We start from the raw sequence: 18,785 nt of genomic DNA, 5'->3' as shown, positions 1-18,785 counted from the left end.
GTTGTTGACCCTGCAGGGCTGCTGGGTGAGCCTGGCCTTGCTGGGCTGTTTGGCGTGATGGGTTCAATGTACTGGTCCGGAGTGGTGTCATTGCTCCTTTGGGTGTTGTGGGCTCGAAAAAGGTGGTATCTGCTGTGGGTTGTTCAGGGCAGTCTGTGAACCGCAGCCTCGTTTGGTCCAGGTGCTTTCTGAAAATTTGTCCATTGTCTAGTTTGACTACAAACACCCTACTCCCTTCTTTAGCTATCACCGTGCCCGCGATCCACTTGGGACCATGTCCATAGTTTAGCACATACACAGGGTCATTAATATCAATTTCCCGTGACACAGTGGCGCGACCATCGTTTACATTTTGTTGTGCCACCTGCTCTCTACCTGATCATGCAGGTTGGGGTGAACCAGCGAGAGTCTGGTCTTAAGTGTCCTTTTCATGAGTAGCTCAGCCGGGGGCACTCCTGTGAGTGAGTGGGGTCTCGTGCGGTAGCTGAGCAGTACTCGGGACAGGCGGGTTTGGAGTGAGCCTTCTGTGACTCGTTTAAGGCTCTGTTTGATTGTTTGTACTGCCCACTCAGCCTGCCCATTGGAGGCTGATTTAAATGGGGCCGAGGTGACCTGTTTGATCCCATTGCGGGTCATGAATTCTTTAAATTCGGCACTGGTGAAACATGGCCCGTTGTCACTGACCAGTATGTCAGGCAGGCCGTGGGTGGCAAACATGGCCCTCAGGCTTTCAATGGTGGCGGTGGCGGTGCTTCTCAACATTATTACACATTCAATCCATTTTGGAAAGGCATCCACCACCACCAGGAACACTTGACCGAGAAACGGGCCCGCATAGTCGACATGGATCCGCGACCATGGTCTGGAGAGCCAGGACCACAAACTTAGTGGTGCCTCTCTGGGCGCGTTGCTCAACTGAGCACACATGCTGCATTGCCGTACACAGGACTTGAAGTTAGAGTCAATACCGGGCCACCACATGTGGGATCTGGCTATCGCTTTCATTGTGTGCTGTGGAGATCCTATATGAACGTCTTCCTGCCCTTTTGGGTTGCACTAAGCGGTTACCCCACAACAGGCAGTCTGCCTGAATGGACAGTTTGTCCTTTCGCCGCTGGAACGGCTTGATTAGCTTTTGCATTTCAATGGGGATATTGGCCCAGCTCCCATACAGTAAACGTTTTTTTACTCGGGACAGCAGAGGATCTTGACTGGTCCAAGTCCTAATCTGGCAGGCCGTGAGAGGTGATTTATCATTTTCAAACGCTTCCATGACCATCAACAAGTCTGCGGGCTGCACCACCATCAGCAAGTTTGCAGGCTGCGCCATTTCCACCCACATAGTGGGCAATGGTAGCCGACTGAGAGCATCCGCACAGTTCTCGGTGCCTGGTCTGTGGCAGATGGTATAGTTATACGCTGATAGCACGAGTGCCAACCTTTGTATGCGGGCTGAGGCATTAGTATTTATCCCCTTGTTTTCAGCGAACAGGGATATGAGGGGCTTGTGATCGGTTTCCAGCTCAAATTTGAGGCCAAACAGGTACTGATGCATTTTCTTTACCCCGAACACACATGCTAATGCTTCTTTCTCAATCATGCTGTAGACCCTCTCGGCCTCAGACAAGCTCCTGGAGGCATAGGCGGCAGGTTGCAACTTCCCCGCAACTTTAGCTTGTTGTAATACACACCCGACTCTGTACGACGACGCATCCTTTTTGCAGCGCTTCCTTCTCCGTCCAGCTCGTTGGCTACAAAGTACTGGTCTAGCCGTTCAACATAGGCTTCCCAGTCCTCACCCTCCGAGAACTTCTCCAGGATGCCCACAATTTGCTGCATCTTTGCGTTGGATTCGTATCTTCGTCGCCAATTATTGTGTTCCTAACACAGATGAGACTGCACACAGGGAGGTTAAAGTAACAGTGACCTCAGTCTTTATTAAGGCACTCCAGCGTGAGGAACAGGCCTTAGGGGCCGGCTTATATACAGTGCTCCCAAGGGATGCTGGGATCCCTTGGGACTTCAGAGGATGCGCTCCCTGGTGGCGGAACATGGGAGTGCATGCTTTACAGATACATATCAACCATCTTTGAAAAAGGGGACAACTCGGCCTGCGGCAACGACAGAGGAATCTCCCGTATAGGCCACTGGGAAAGTTGGCGCTAGAGTCCTCCTCAACCGTCTTCTCCCTGTGGCTGAGGAGCTCCTCCCAGAGCCACAGTGCAGATTTCATCCCCTATGGATATGATTTTTGCAGCGCGACAACTGCAGGAAAAATTCAGGGAACAGCACCAGTCCTTATGCATGGCCTTCTTTGATCTTACAAGGATCTTTGACACTGTCAACCACGAGGGTCTATGGCGCGTCCTCCTCTGTTTCGGATGGCCACAAAAGTTTGTCACCATCCTTCATCTGCCCAACGATGACAAGCAGGCCATGATCCTTACCAACGGATACATTACAGACCCAATCCACGTCTGGACTGGGGTCAAACAGTGCTGCGTCATCGCCCCAACCTTCTTCTCAATCTTCATCGCTGCCATGCTCCACTTCACAGTCGCCAAGCTGGAGTGGAACTAAACTACAGAACCAGTGGGAACCTGTTCAACCTTCGCCGTCTCCAGGCCAGGTCGATGACCACCCCAATCTCTGTCGTCGAGCTATAGTATGCGGACGACATCTGCATCTGTGCATATACAGCGGCTGAACTCCAGGACATAGTCGATGTATTTACTGAGGCATACGAATGCATGGGCCTTACGCTAAACATCAGTCAGACAAATATCCTCCACCAGCCTGTCCTCACCACACAGCACTGTCCCCCAGTCATCAAGATCCACGGCGCAGCCCTGGACAACGTGGACCACTTACCATATCTCGGGTGCTTCCTATCAACAACAGCAGGCATTGACGACGAGATCCAACACCGCTTCTAGCATGCCAATGCAGCCTTCGGCCGCCTGAGGAAAAGAGTGTTTGAAGACCAGGCCCTCAAAACTGCCACCAAGCTCATGGTATATAGGGCTGTAGTCATACCCGCCCTCCTGTATGGCTCAGAAACATGGACCATGTACAGTAGACACCTCAAGTCGCTGGAGAAATACTACCAACGATGTCTCCGCAAGAACCTACAAATCCCCTGGGAGGACAGACAAACCAAAATTAGTATCCTCGAACAGGCCAACATTCCCAGCATCGAAGCACTAACCACACTTGATCAGCTCCGCTGGGGAGACCACATAGTTCGCATGCCAGACACGAGACTCCAAAAGCAAGCGGTCTACTCGGAACTCCTTCACGGAAAACGAGCCAAAGGTGGGCAGCAGAAACATTACAAGGACACCCCCAAAGCCTCCCTGATAAAATGCAACATTCCCACTGACACCTGGGAGTCCCTGGCCAAAGACCGCTCTAAGTGGAGGAAGCACATCCAGGAGGGCGCTGAGCACCTCGAGTCTCATCGTCGAGAGCATGCAGAAATCAAGCGCAGGCAGCGGAAAGAGCGTGCAGCAAACCAATCCCACCCACCCCTTCCCTCAACGACTATCTGTCCCACCTGTAACAGAGACTGTGGTTCTCATATTGGACTGTACAGCCACCTAAGAACTCATGTTAAGAGTGGAAGCAAGTCTTCCTCGATTTCGAGGGACTGCCTATGATGATGATGACGAGTGTGCTCTGTCTACTATATTTACTTGAATCTAATTAGGATGAACCATATTCTTGATCCGGATCCCATTTTCAAGCATCCAATGCAAATCAGTAGTCATCCGAAATCCAAAAGTAAAAAGAAGCAAAAGCTTACAAATAGTTCAATAGCTACTCTGAATTCTGGGATTAATCAGGTGGAGGACTCCACAATGTAAAGTTTATGTTACGTCCTTGTGCCAATTCCAATCGACAAACAAATTTCAATGAGAAGATAAACCTGTTGAATTACCTTGCCCGCAGCAGAACATTGTAAGTAACCCATTTCAGACTTTGTTGGGTATTTTTATCTTCGATATTGTACTAAATATTTGCTTAATTTTTTTATGTTTCACATTTCAATTTAATGGGTCCAAGTTTTGGGTGGAGCTGCTCCTATTTTTTTGGAGCAACTCGTTTAGTTTGGAGTGTTTTAGAAATCACAATTCTCAGCATTTAGTTTGCTCCAGTTCTAGTGAGTTAGTTTACTTTCGTTTTAGTTCAGTTTTTTTTCAAAAGGGGGCGTTACCAGCCACTTAAGCCTGTTTTGCAAGTTTAGGCACCGAAAATTTACTCCAAACTATCTTAGAACAGAGTAAGTGTCGACTTTTGTATGCTCAGAAAAACCATGCGTATATTTTAGAATTAGGCGCAGGTAGCCAGTGATGTGGGGGGTGGGGGCGGGGAAGGGAAGTTGGGGATATTCCAAAGCATTAAACACTTCACTTTTCAAAATAAAGTTACTCCAAACTAACTTAGAACGGAGTAAGTGTCGACTTTTGTACGCTCAGAAAAACCTTGCGTACACTTTAGAATTAGGCGCAGGTAGCCAGAGATAGCGGGGGAAGGGAAGTTAGAAGCCAGTTAGGGGATATTCCAAAGCATTAAACACTTCAATAATAAATGATAAATAAATCAATAAATCAATAAATAAAAAATAAAAAGTTCCTACCTCACCTACCCGTTCGGGAACACCGGGAGCCCAGCAAGGGCTAGGGGCTACGTGCTGCAGGCTGGAAATCGGCACTCTGGCCGCGATGAGCGAGCCCATTCGGCCAGTGACATTCTCCTCCACTGTGAAACCCCTCCAATATTTCTTGCCTTGGGGAGATATCCAGTCAGCCTTACCTGCAGCGGGGAGCCCATTCAGCCAGGCAGAGCTAGGTGCGGTAGACGCACACCAGGAAGCTAGGCTCAATGAGGCATCGGGGGAGTGGTGCTGAACTCTTGATTTTCTCCTCCACTGTGAAATCCCTCCAATATTTCTTGCCTTGGAGAGATATCCAGTCAGCCTTACTTGCAGCTGGGAGCCCATTTGGCCAGGGCTCGGGTCGGCGTGCTTCAGGCCCCTCCCACACAGCCAGCAGCACACGCACATAGAATCTGGGGGCCAGGAGCCACTGCACACATGCGTAGCTGCCGGCACTCTTTTTGGACCAGGGCTGTAGCTCCGCCCCCCACCCCCGCTGTTGTGCTGCGTCGCGCTGACTGCTGAACAGGCCTGCTGCACTCAGAGAATCACGAGGTAAGTTTTTGGCACGCTTTTCATTCTACAAAATAGGCGGGCCATTCAGAGGTGCGCTGTTCTAGCAGATATCGGAAATCTAAACAAACATTAGTTGTTTTAACCATAAATTACTCTGGTTTATATGCAAACCTAGTTGAAGAGCACATGTTGCATAACACTAGGCTATGTTTGTGCATTTGTAACAGAACTTTACAAGGGCACTATTTTCAATTCTCTTGCAGAGAACTGAGAAATTATGTATACCTGTGGGAACGTATTATTCAAAAGAAAGGGATAACCATACAAAAGATATGTATTGTTTACATTACTCCCAGCACCACCAGGAATTAACAAAATGCAAACATGACCATTTACAGACTGCAGAACTTATTTTTTAAAACATGTAATCTGTGATCTGGGCTAGACCCCGAGGAATATTGTTACTTCTTTGAAAAAGTTTCCTACAATTCAGAATAAATCAAGTCAATTTTGTTCTTTGTGACATGACATCTCCCTCCGTTGCCATAGCAAAAATGTCGCAAGAGGCTGTAGGTTTGCGTAAGTTTGGAGAATTGCCCTTTAGGCTTTCATAAGTTCCCAAAAGGCTTTTTGCAAACAGTACTTTTACAAAAAAAAAGCCCTGTTCTACATTCTCTGTGGAACTGATTTGCAAAAGAAATAACATTTTACTCATCATTCTTTGAAGTGTCATAAATGCTTTAAAATGTAGCTCCATACTCATGAATGATTTGGGAATATTACTTCTATTCACTGATGCAAAAAAGTTTGAAAATAGCAGTAAGCATGTTATTGGTTTCAGACCTCATCAACATATCATCAGAGATTTCAAGTGACAAAAATAAGTTGTTCAGATTCGTAGTGAATGTCAGACTGGCACAGCCAATCTCTTGTCTCAAGGTGCAGTACCTGTTGCTTCTGACACCTCACCCAAGATGAGGGATGTTCGTGCTGGAAAATGAAACAATATTTTGAGCACAGTGTCAGCATCAAATGAGTCAGCTATAGCAGAGTAATGGTCCCTCTTCCTTGTCCCAGCAATGTGCCTCAGCCCCAACCTCCGAATTAGGAGACCACACAATATGGTATTCCTCACAATCGCCATCATGTAGTCTCCATGAGTAACATTAACAATTTACTGTCAAATCAGAGGCAGTTTTGTTATTTGGCCTCATATCCACAAGGAACTAGAATAAGACTGCCTAAACTCAGTTCACGACAGAATGGAAAACTTTAATCATATATGTCTGAGTTAGATTTTAACCCCAAGTCCCATAGGTGATAGGTGTAATCTTCCACGGTTACCCAGTTCTCTACTGGTAGAACTTTAATTTCTGAAAGTGGCAGTATTTCAGAAATTCTAATTATAGAAGGCTTTTGGGCACAGAGACCAAAATTGTGAACCACAAGCAAAATCCATACTTCAAGCTCTGCTAAATTATTTTAAAATTCCAAGGCATTTCCTTGCCTGTACTGTACCAACAGACATTTCAGAACATTCTATATTGTACAATTCAGAAATCGAACTTCAGCCAAAACCTCAGCTGAATGAGGATATTATGCTGACTTTGTTTGTTCTGGCAATGACCACACTTATACCAAAAGTTTGGAACTAAATTTTATCCCAATGTGACCAATCCAAAATTTCCAAAGACGCAGTCAAACTAAAATAAATGATATTTCTTGACCAGAGGAATTAATGGACAAATATTTCACAGCATATTATCTCGTACCCAGATATGTTAACAATCAGCATGTTCTGACTAATGTAATACCAAATGAAAGCAAACTTTCACAAAAGGGAATTTATTTAGCAATGCTGACAGAACTAGATATTGTTAACATTTTCTCTGTGAGCTGCAAAATGATTTATCACTTCACTGACAGGTGTTGTATTGCCATTACTGCTGATGGAACTTTTGTTGGTATAGCAATGCTGCAGGTCAAACTTTTATACATTATTTATTTAATATCTAAGAGTGATTAAACAGTAAAGTAGCAGCCAAACTTCACCATGATTTTATACAAGTGACTCAATATTTAGCTGGATTCCGTTGACAGAAATTAGACTGGAATAAAACTCTGAATCAGATCTGGTGGAGAACTTTAAATAAGAACAGAAAATGCTGGAAATACTTAGCAGGTCAGGCAGCATCTGAGGAGAGAGAAATATCTGAGGAGAGAGAAACAGAGTTAACGTTTCAGGTCGATGACTTTCACAAAAGTTTTGTTTCTCTCCCCACAGATGCTGCCTGACCATCTGAGTGTTTCCAGCATTTTCTGTTTTTATTTTAGATTTCCAGCATCCGCAGTATTTTGCTTTTGTACTGGTGGAGAACCTTATTTGGAGTGTCAGGGAATTGGACATATACCATTGCTACACCAGCTCTGGACCAGACAAATGTCCACCATTAGATCCCAAGGGGAAATCAGAGACTAATAACCTTCAGAGCACCAAGAAAAACTGAGAAAATTTAGGCAACTGTCCCCCACCCAAAAATCCTCAATGACATGAAGAGCCCTTTCGGCTACAACTCAAACACAGATAGTGTTGCAAAGCATAACTAACAGCTAAGAATTTTCAATCTGCATAATATCACTGAATTGGATAGGCATTTTGATTTGGATTGTCAGTAAAAGATTTCAAATCAGAAATTCCTACATAAGAATAACATCAAGTTAAATGTATGGAAAATGGAAGTAGATATGTCACCTCATAGTAGGCACCTCAAAGCACTGAAGAAGTACCACCAATACTCACTCCAACATCTCCAGCATTGACCACGCCCGATCAGCTCCGATGGATGGGCCACATTGTCCGCATGCCCAATACTAGACTCCCAAAACAAGTGTTCTACTCAGAGCTCTGACACGGCAAGTGAGCCCTAGGTGGGCAGAGGAAACACTTCAAGGACTCCCTCAAAGCCTCCAAGAAAAAGTGCAACATCCCCACCGACACCTGGAAATCCCTTTCTCAAGACCGCTCAAAATGAAGGAGAAGCATCCAGGAAGACGCCAAACACCTCGAGTCTCTTCGCTGGGAGCATGTGGAAGCCAAGTGCAAACAGCAGAAGGAGCGCACGACAACCCAAGCACCCCAACCAACTGTCCCTCCAACCACCGTCTGTCCCACCTGAGACTGTAGGTCCCGCATTGGACTCATCAGTCACCTGAGAACTCATATTAGTGTGGAAGCAAGTCATCCTCAACTCCAAGGGACTGCCGAAGAAGAAGAGATATGTCAATCTAGTATATTCTTTAAAAACACTTTTATTGATGTGTTTTCCCCAACTTCAAGCATATCACTGAGACTGCGCATAGAAACTGTTTGATAAGTTTAATACTTCAAACTATTTCTCTGGTCACTTTTCTCCCTCCTTCCCCCATAGCTTCTGCAGGCTCTGAATGCCAGCAGAAAAGCTTCACACTACCTGTCAAATTCTGTCTCGCTCACACTGCTGTACCATCTGCAACACTGTCTGTTGTGTAGAGGTTGAAGTGTAGAGCTGATCATAAGCAAAAGTTGCTGGAGCTGTGAATCTGGGCAGCAGCAGGCGGGAGTTCCCAACCTTGGTGGCAAATGCGATCCTCGCCAAAGTGCCGCCGAAGATCGAGTCGGGCCCAGGGAGGGGAGAACATAAAAATAAAAATTTTCACCAAAAGAAACCCTCTGGAACAACTTCAGGGGACCCCATACATATAAGTCAATGAAAATAAAATTTTTGAAGAAAAAAGGTTCACTAACCTTTTTTTGCAGGTCTTCATACTTACCGTTGGGGTTAGACCTGCCTTCACGCAGCAGTCATTCCCCCTGCTGCCGCCGACTCCCGCCCGCACCAATATGGCAGCTCAGCAGGCGGGAGGTAATTTACGCAACTTGCGCGCCAGCGGCCGTCAGCGGGTGGTTCCCAGAGGTAATCCCCTCCCACCAGTGGAGGACCAAGAGGAATCTGGCACCGAGGGGAGACCGTCCAAAAAACCCGGCAGCAGTGGGCGGTAAGGCCAGCAATTTCGGGCCCAATGTATCTAACAGTAAGGGAAATGTCTAGACGCTATAAAATATTCCTCTACTTCTTGAATGTATTCTTAAATGTGTCTCTTAATGGGATAAAATAGCTTCAAGGTAATATTATGGCCATTTTTTCCTATAGGCAAAACAATGCTTTGTAATTATCTCATATTTTTCCTGTAGGCCATTTCCCCACAGAATAGAGGAATAATCCAAGACTTCCACGAAAACCTCGCAAACCCCTTGTATTATTGAGGGAATGGTAGCTTATAGATACTTATTGTAAAGTCCTTACTCTACAGCATGAAACCACATGAGGCACATTCTGGGGACAAGGTCAGTCTGTGACCTTAACTCTTTATTCACAAGACTCCAAAGACGATGACTCTGCATGGGACCTCCCTTTTTATATCCGTGTGATCAGGTAAGGAGTGTCTCCCACAAATTCACTCCTTGTGGTCAAGGTGTGCATCTAGGTTGAGTGTATACAGTAATACAGTGGTGTTACATTGTGGTTACATACATGACATCACCTCCCCCCGCCACCCCTAAAGTCTTATTGGGATCATAGGTTTAGTCTTTCAGGTGGTCTACGCTCCCTCGTGGAGCACCGCAGTTGGGGCTCTGGTTGTTGGACACTGACGTGAGTGTCCTTCACCTGTGGTGATTCCAGCCTGTCCGGGCTGACCGCAGGGACTGTGCATTCTTCTGATTGCTCTTGTTGCTCGTTCACTGGTGGTGTTGTGAGCTCCATCTCATGGTCTTCTTCAGGTTCCTCCGTGTCGATGTTGAACCTTTTTTTTACTTGGTCCAGATGCTTGCGGCATATCTGACCATTGTTGAGTTTTACCATGATGACCCTATTCCCCTCTGTGTCAATTACAGTGCCCTCAAGCCATTTGGGCCCCATGGCGTTAATTGAGGACGAATACAGGATCATTTATTTCTATAAATCTCCCCCTCGAATTACAGTCATGGTACTCATTTTGTGACTTGCGCTTGCCCTCAACTATGTTGGTCAGGACTGGGTGAATGAGGGACAACCGAGTTTTGAGTGTAGTAGCTCTGTGGGCGGGACCCCCGTGAGCGAGTGCGGTCGGGATCTATAGGCCAGCATGAGACGCGATAGGCGGCATTGTAGGGAGGGTTCTTGAATCCTGAGCTTAATGATTTGGACCGCACGTTCCGCCTGGCCAGTGGAGGCCGGTTTGAACGGTGCAATCCTGACATGGTTGATGCCATTGCCCGACATAAACTCTCGGAATTCGTAGCTTGTGAAACATGGGCCATTATCACTAACCAGGATGTCCAGCAAGCCATGGGTTGCAAAGATCGCATGTAGGCTTTCCACGGTGGTAGATGATGTGCATGATTTCAGAATGATGCACTCGATCCATTTCGAGTACGCATCTACCACAATTAAGGAACATCTTACCCATGAACAGGCCCGCATAGTCAACATGAATGCGTGACCATGGCCTGGTGGGCCAGGGCCACGGGCTGAGCGGGGCCTCCCTGGGGGCATTACTCAGCTGGGCACATGTCGTGCACCTGTGAACACAGTATTCCAGGTCTGAATCAATTCCAGGCCACCAAACGTGTGACCGGGCAATGGCCTTCATCAGCACAATGCCTGGGTGCTTGCTGTGGAGTTCCCTGATGAATGCCTCCCTGCCCTTTTGGGGCAATAACTACCCGGCTGCCCCATAGTAGGCAGTCAGCTTGGATGAAGAGCTCATCCATCCGTCTGTGCAACGGTCTGACCTCCTCAGGGCATGCTCCGTGTGCGGGCGCCCAATCCCCAGTCAGGGCACATTTCTTAATCAGGGATAGGAGGGGATCTGTTTGTCCAGATTTTGGTCTGGCGGGCTGTGATGGGGGAGCCTGCGCTGTCAAAGGCATTGACAGCCATGACCATCTCGGCGCTTTGCTCCGCTGCCTCCTCAGTGGTGGCCAGTGGAAGCCTGCTGAATGCGTCAGCGCAATTTTCAGTGCCGGGCCGGTGCCGGATGGAGTAGTCATAAGCAGCCAGCGTGAGAGCCCATTGCTGTATGCGAGCTGATGCGTTGGCATTGATAGCCTTGCTGTCTGACAACAGGGATGTTAATGGCTTGTGGTCCGTCTCTAATTCAAACTTCCTACCAAAAGGGTACTGATGCATTTCTTTTACACAATAGACATCCTATAACCCCATTCTACTTGAGAGTGCAACCTGGAGGCATAAGCCACAGGTTGTAGTTGACCCTTAGCATTGCCCTGCTGCAACACACACCCAACCCCATAGGACGATGCATCACATGTCAGAACCAATTTTTTACAGGGATCATAAAGAGTCAACAACTTGTTTGAACAAAGTAGGTTTCGTGCCCGATCAAAAGCCCGTTCCTGACAGTCCCCCCCAAAACCAATCGCAACCCTTACGCAGGAGCACGTGTAGCGGCTCCAACAATGTGCTCACGTTCGGCAGAAAGTTCCCGAAATAGTTCAATAGTCCCAGGAATGAACGCAACTCTGATGTGTTGCAGGGCCTGGCTGCTCATCGAATCACCTCTGTTTTGGATTCGGTGAGCCAAATCACATCTGCTGCAACCCTCCTGCCCAGAAACTCAACCTCAGGAGCTAAGAACACACATTTAGACTTCTTGAGTCGCAGGCCTGCCCGGTCCAGTCAGCGTAGCACCTCTTCCAGGTTGTGGAGGTGTTCCTCGGTGTCTCGACCCGTGATGAGGATGTCGTCCTGGAATACGATTGTTCCAGGAATGGATTTAAGCAGACTTTCCATGTTTCGTTGAAAATCGCGGCCGCTGATTGAATGCCAAACGGGTACCTATTATAAATGAACAGTCCCTTGTGTGTGGTGATGGTGGTCAGTAGTTTAGATTCGTCGGCCAGTTCCTGGGTCATATAGGCTGAAGTGAGGTCCAACTTGGTGAACAGCTTGCCGCCTGCCAGCGTGACGAAGAGGTCCTCCGCTCTCGGGAACGGGTATTAATCTTTTAGGGACACCCGATTGATGGTGGCCTTGTAGTTGCCACAGATCCCGACAGAGCCATCCGCTTTTAGGACGGGAAAGATGGGGCTCGCCCAGTCGCTGAATTCAACAGGCGAGATTATGCCCTCTCTCAACAGCTGGTCCAATTCGCTCTTGATCTTTTCCTGCATCACATACGGTGTTACTCTGGCTTTGTGCACTGGTCTGGCATCCAGGGTGATGTGTATCACTACTTTAGTGCCTTTGAAAGTCCCGATGCCAGGTTGGAATAGTGAATCGAATTGTTGTAGGACTTGTGAGCATGAACTTCGCTCCACAGATGACATTGCATGAACATCCTCCCATTTCCAGTTCATCTCGGCTAACCAGCTCCTACCCAACAGTGCGGGACCATTGCTCGGGACAATCCAGAGTGGCAGCCGATTCACTCACCCATTGTGTGTGACAGCCAACATTGCACTGCCTAGCACCGGAATAATTTATTTCGTGTAAGTCCGTAATTGTCTCTCAATATGTGCTAATTTGGGTCTACTGGCTTTAAGTGGCCATAGCTTCTCAAATTGCTGAATGCCCATGAGTGACTGGCTGGCCCCAGTGTCCAGCTCCATGCGTACAGGGATACCGTTTAATAAAACCCTCATCATCATTGGTGGCGTTCTGGTGTATGAACTGTGAATATTCGCCACATGGACCTGCTGAACCATCGATTTGCCCCAAAAGTCATTCTGCCTCAAAGAACCCTCTTCTGGTCCATCCGCCTCATATATTAGTCTGGTTGCAGACTTCCTGCATATTCGAGCTAAGTGGCCACTGAGATTGCAGTTCCTGTACACAAACTCTTGAAATCTGCAAGATCTAGCTGAGTGTTTTCCCCCATACCTCCAGCATGAGTTAAAGTTTCCATTGTTGGGAACAAAGGGACTATGGCCAGGCATTCTGCGCTGACTGTCCCTTTGACTGGTCTTAAGTACCCTATTAGTGAGTGTCAATGGCCCCATCCCGGGCCGCATTGTCCACTGTGATGGCGTGAATGTCCGTTCAGCCTGCCATTGTCTCTGTTGAAGTCTTACTCTGGGGTCTATTGCTGCCTAGGGAGTGTCGGACTGCCCCTGCCTGCCTGCGGGGCTCTGAGTCGCATTGATGATGTTGACTCCCTGATCCATCACCGCGTTAGAGGCAGAATTGCGTGCGTATATTATTTTCGTCTCTTCCTCCCCCACCATGAAAGTTTGGGCCATCAACGCCACCGCTTCCAAGGTCAAATCCTTGGTCTCAATTAATTTGTGGAAAATCCCCGCATGACCAATGCCCTCGATAAAGAAGTCCCTTCGCATCTCCCCCCTGCAGGCATCTGTGAACTTACAGAGGCTGGCCAAATGCCGGAGGTCCACTACGAAGTCCGATATGCTCTGTCCTTCACTACGTCGGTGGGTGTGGAATCTGTGTCGGGTCATATGTATGCTACTCGCCGGTTTGAGGTGCTCCCCGATCAATTTGCTAAGTTCTTCAAAGGTTTTGTCCGCCGGCTTTTCGGGTGCTAGTAAGTCCTTCATGAGCGCGTAAGTCTTTGGTCCGCAGCTGATCAAAAGATGAGCCCTTCGCTTGTCGGCCGCTGCATCCCACAGCCATTCTTTCGTAACGAAGCTTTGCTGAAGCCTCTCAACAAAATTGTCCCAGTCTTCCCCAACACAGTACCGTTCCTCTGTGCTACAGGTGGCCATTCTCGTGGGCCTTGAATTCCCGTTTCTCGTCACCAATGTTTCTCGTCACCTTACTCTTCAGCATGAAACCACATGAGGCACATTCTGGGGACAAGGTCACTCTGTGACCTTAACTCTTTATTCACAGGACGCCAAAGACGATGACCCTGCGTGGGACCTCCCTTTTTATACCTGTGTGATCAGGTAAGGAGTGTCTCCCACAAGTTCACCCCTTGTGGTCAAGGTATGCATCTAGGTTGAGTGTATACAGTAATACAGTGGTGTTACATTGTGGTTACATACATGACACTTACACTTTGCGAAAAATGGCTAAATATCACCAAACAAACGGTCGCAAAGTCGACAAATCTTTAGCCCAATGAGTCACAAGCTGTGACATAGTCCATTTTATGGGCTTTTATCCTTAAAACTGTGATGCAAGTTTTCATTTTTGGATAGAAGAACAGGGTTGAATCAACCCACACTTGTGAATTGCACACCTCGTACTAACCTGTAAACTCTAGTGGCTATATTGCCTTTGTTCACTGATTTTAGCGAAAGAAGTATACATGAGTATAAGACAGTGAATTATTTTCAATTTCCATGTCCATTTTGACACTAACATCAGCATAGAAAAATATAGCCCTGGTTTGTCAGTAACTTTTAAAGTCTTCCCTCCATGGCATACTGTGATCCCTTGTTTGGGAACAAGAAAAACAAATCTGTAAAGTGCACAAGGATGAAGAGGAGCAGCAGAATGTGGTGCAATTCTATTTGTTGTGGTAGGATTTTTGTTTTTAATTTTATATTGCTTTCACTCAAAGTTTAATTTGTTTGTCCAACAATAATCCAAAAAATATTGCATTATTTACAGAGAAATGTATTCATTATTGATTTAATTGTGTTCAAAACCAGAGAACAACCAAATTAAATCTGCAGTGAAAAGAATAGATTATATTGCAGATTCAAAGAAAGCGATGTATACTATAGATCAAATTTAAGGATCCCACTCCTCATGATTCAGAGAATAAATACACCATGTAGTATCATACAACATAGAATTATACCAGATTTCATTCTTGGTCTTTACTTAGTTAGCAAATCACGTTGGAGTGAGATGCTATGTTTGATCTTAGCATCCCTGGGCAAGGGAGGAGAAGAAAATCAACCAGAGTTCCTGTTCCTGATTATTATCCAGTGACCCGTTGGAATCATGCATGTTTAGAAAATAGAATCAGGCTCATCCTAAATGACCAAATTACCAATTAATATTCACTATTCAGGCTCATAAACCACAGTCATCAATGAGACCATATCCTAGGAGTGGTTACCATTTTCAGAAGATGATGATAAGAAAAATCAGAACATTTAAGAAAAAAAGATATCATACCTGAAGCTGTGAGGTCACAACACTAAAGAAGCATTGCCTAACACTTAGAAAAAGAGAACAGCCAAACAACTGCACATCATTTTTGTCACAACATTATCCTGCTTATTTGTGTTTGGGTGTGAAGTGAGCTCACATCCAAGCTTTTGGCGCATCTGTTTTGAATTAGTTTCCCAACACTTTTCAATGAAAATCCTTTTTAGTTGAAGTTACAGGTGCTGTAATCCGTCGATAATGCAGCGAGGTATCTGCTGACTAACATCACTCTGTAATTAGAAATTTCTGCACCAAATCCTGTTCTTCCTGGATATTAATGATGCGATTTCTTGAAACCACTGGGAGGCACCAACAGTGAATACATATCTATGTGTTGCTGATCAGAATAACAGCACACAATGGCTTTCCTTTGTCTAAAATCAGACTTTTTAAAACGCTGTTTGCTTATCAACATAATATTGATGTCAAAGCCTCGCTGGTAAAGTGCGACATCATCACTGACACCTGGGAGACCCTGGCCGCAGACCGCCCGAGGTGGAGAAAGTCCATCCGGGAGGGTGTTGAGCTCTTCGAGTCTCAACGCAAAGAGCATGAAGAGGCCAAGCGCAGGCAGCGGAAGGAGCATGCGGCAAACCAGCCCCACCGACCCCTTCCCTCGACGAATGTCTGTCCCACCTGTAACCGGATCTGTGGCTCTCGTATCGGACTGTTTAGCCATCAAAGAACTCACTTTGGGAGTGGAAGCAAGTCCTCCTTGATTCCGAGGACTACCTATGATGATGAATATTGATCAATCTATTCATTATTCAGTATACTAACTACTTATGGCACCTCTTCCCAAATGCAGTTGATATACATACAGACGCAGCTTTATAGTACCCCCACACAGAACAACAAGTTAAATGAAGCATCTTAATTCCAAGTGTACAGATTTGTAAGGCACACTCAAGCTATTTTTTTTCTCTTTTTCCTCCCAATGACTCACTGTAATCCCTTCTAATCAATGCTTATCTCATGTAAAATCTGAGTCACCAGTGAGTTAACATTAACCTGTCTGAGCAAAGGCTTGCTTTCTACACTGTGTGAAGTATCAACATGTACACTGGTGTCCACTGCACTTTCCTCCTATAGACTATAGAAATTAGTAGCAAGCTGTCTGAAAACCAGTATCTCTTACCTCTGAACAGAACCGATATTCTCGCAGGTCTGATTGCAAAACGTTGTGATACTTCAGTTGAATAGATCTTTTCAATTGTTTTGTAATACACAACAGCATCTAAACTATGCTCCTGATGAAATCAGCATGTATAATTTCTCAGGGAAAAAAAATATCTACAGTAGGATCAAAATTTTCCAATTAATCATGATTACCATTTCCTTTCAGTCTTTACAAGTCATCGGAGTAGCTCAAAGGAGAAGAACAGAGAGGCAAGTACTTCATCAGCAGAGGCACTCAAGCTTTGAGATGCTAAGGAGGAGAGGATCAGAAGGGAACACACATTCCTTTCATGGGGTGGGAAGGCAATAAAGATTTACACATTATGCTTTGTCTTTTTTTTTGTTTTTACAAAACATGTATTGGGATCTCTAGTTTTTCTGTCCCTTAAAGAACCAGTTAGTTGTGTAACTGTCCTTTCAAAAGATCTTAAAGCATTCAGTTGTTACTGAAACTGGAGTCTCCAGCACCTCTGCCCTGCCATCTGTACCCAGCACAGGAGAAAAAGAAATTGGCACACACACACAAAAGATGTAATTCCATTATATTATGACCACTTCACTTCTGTCTTCGCATTTGCAAAGCAACAAGCAGACACTCACCAACTCCCAACAAGGCAAATCTTTTCTAATCATGTAGTCTTAATTGGGAGAATAGGAATAGCAAAAGTTTAGCTCACAACAGCAGCAAAGCTAGCTCTTTATTGCCCAGCACTGGTTTGATAATAAACCTTCCCCTGACCTCCAAAGCTTTCCTTTTGTATATCAGGGGAAGTACAAAAACACAAATACAATTATTCACTGCGAGTAACTAAGCTCATCACAAAATGCCAAAACATACATGTCTGCGTTATATGCAGACCGCGTTGATGCTTAGCTTCAAGGTAAACGGGACCAAGCTAAAGTCTGCTCGCAAAGGCAACATGACTAAATGCAAAAAAATAAATCGGTTATTTTCTCATCAGACTTCGCTCACAGGGATTGGCAAACCGAGGAGTCCTGTAATCCACCCCAGTCTGTCTCTCCTGTTTATTTCTTATTTTTCCCCACAATGAACCAAGTAACTTTGCTGTGAGACTTCGAGTGTAATGACAACAGGGGTGGGAATCTGAATAATTGATATGTACTGAATCCATTTCAAAAGCGATATGTGACAAAACATGGATGTTTATCCAAGCAGCAATATTCTACCAACAGAGCAGCTACAGATGCCTAAAATATCCTGAGAGGGTACGATAGCAAGAGCTCCATAAACTGTTAACGTTTTTGCTCCAGAACAAGCCGCACCGCATTTCACATTCACACAAGCCATAGGACATAACCGAAGATAAGAGTTTAATTGCAGTCTGTTGTTTACCAGCTGGAGGTTTAAGAATTGCTGCATAGGTGCTTCAATACAGCACAAAGGTGCACTGAATTTTAAATTTTTAAATAATACATAGCGTGTAGACGAAACTAGCCATCATTTTAAAACACTAACTTTCTGACTCATGACCTATTCAGAGGGCATACTACAGAATTACGAGCTTTGAGACGCTGCAGCAAAGCCAAGCACAGATGCCTGTATGAGAGGCTTACACATGAAGTAACTTACCACCCCAGTTAAAAAGAACAAGAAAATCTTATTTGGAATATTGCATATAGTTTAATGTAAGCATCTTGAGAAAGAAGCACATATATCACTCTGACATAGGAATGTGTAACGGTATACGGCACCATAATACAGCGTCCTCTTTGCAGCTACTCAGATCAGAGACAATACTCTTTATCAGCTTACCATTCTGAAGGCATTGGCTATCCCACAGCCCTCCTGCAGCAGATAAGAATTCTTTCCCCTTATGTCCTTCTGCATATAATAATGCACTGTGCTCATAGCAAGAACAAATCAGTCAACAACTGCGCACAGAAGATCCAGGTCCTTTACAGACATTAAGTGATCCTCGCACAGACTCGAACACTCAGCCGAATCCAGACTTCACATACATACACTCACCAGCTAAATGAATGGGAGGCAGCAGCCAATCCCTGCATGTTTCAGAATGACAAGCACACATGTAGCCTTATGTAGGGCTGTACCAAAACAAAATAGAAAAGGGGGAATAGCATTTGAGTAATAATTTAACAAATGTCACTTTTGAAATAAAATTACATTAAGCTTGTCACATATGCCAAATTAGCACTGCGAATATTTTTCTCCTTCCCATTAGCTGTACCAGTGGTAGCACTTTAATAAATTACTGCAGGGTTTAATGCAGTTTAAGGTCCCCGCTGTT

The 18,785-nt window shown here is 45.5% G+C and overlaps 1 protein-coding gene across 3 annotated transcripts in view; it reads right to left on the bottom strand.

Annotated features, from left to right (window-relative positions):
• Positions 1-18,440, bottom strand: part of tenm4 (teneurin transmembrane protein 4) — a 969,538-nt gene extending 951,098 nt beyond the window's left edge. For all 3 annotated transcript variants that reach the window (XM_070892063.1, XM_070892064.1, XM_070892065.1), the window contains exon 1: positions 18,290-18,440. The gene's annotated coding sequence lies outside the window, so the exon portion shown is untranslated. The remainder of the gene's footprint in view (positions 1-18,289) is intronic.
• Positions 18,441-18,785: the final 345 nt, after the last annotated feature.

Source organism: Pristiophorus japonicus, chromosome 10 (genome assembly GCF_044704955.1).
Source record: "Pristiophorus japonicus isolate sPriJap1 chromosome 10, sPriJap1.hap1, whole genome shotgun sequence".
Classification (NCBI taxonomy): domain Eukaryota; kingdom Metazoa; phylum Chordata; class Chondrichthyes; family Pristiophoridae; genus Pristiophorus; species Pristiophorus japonicus.
The sequence above is the reverse complement of the archived record's forward strand: the minus strand, read 5'-3'. Positions and strand labels throughout refer to the sequence as shown.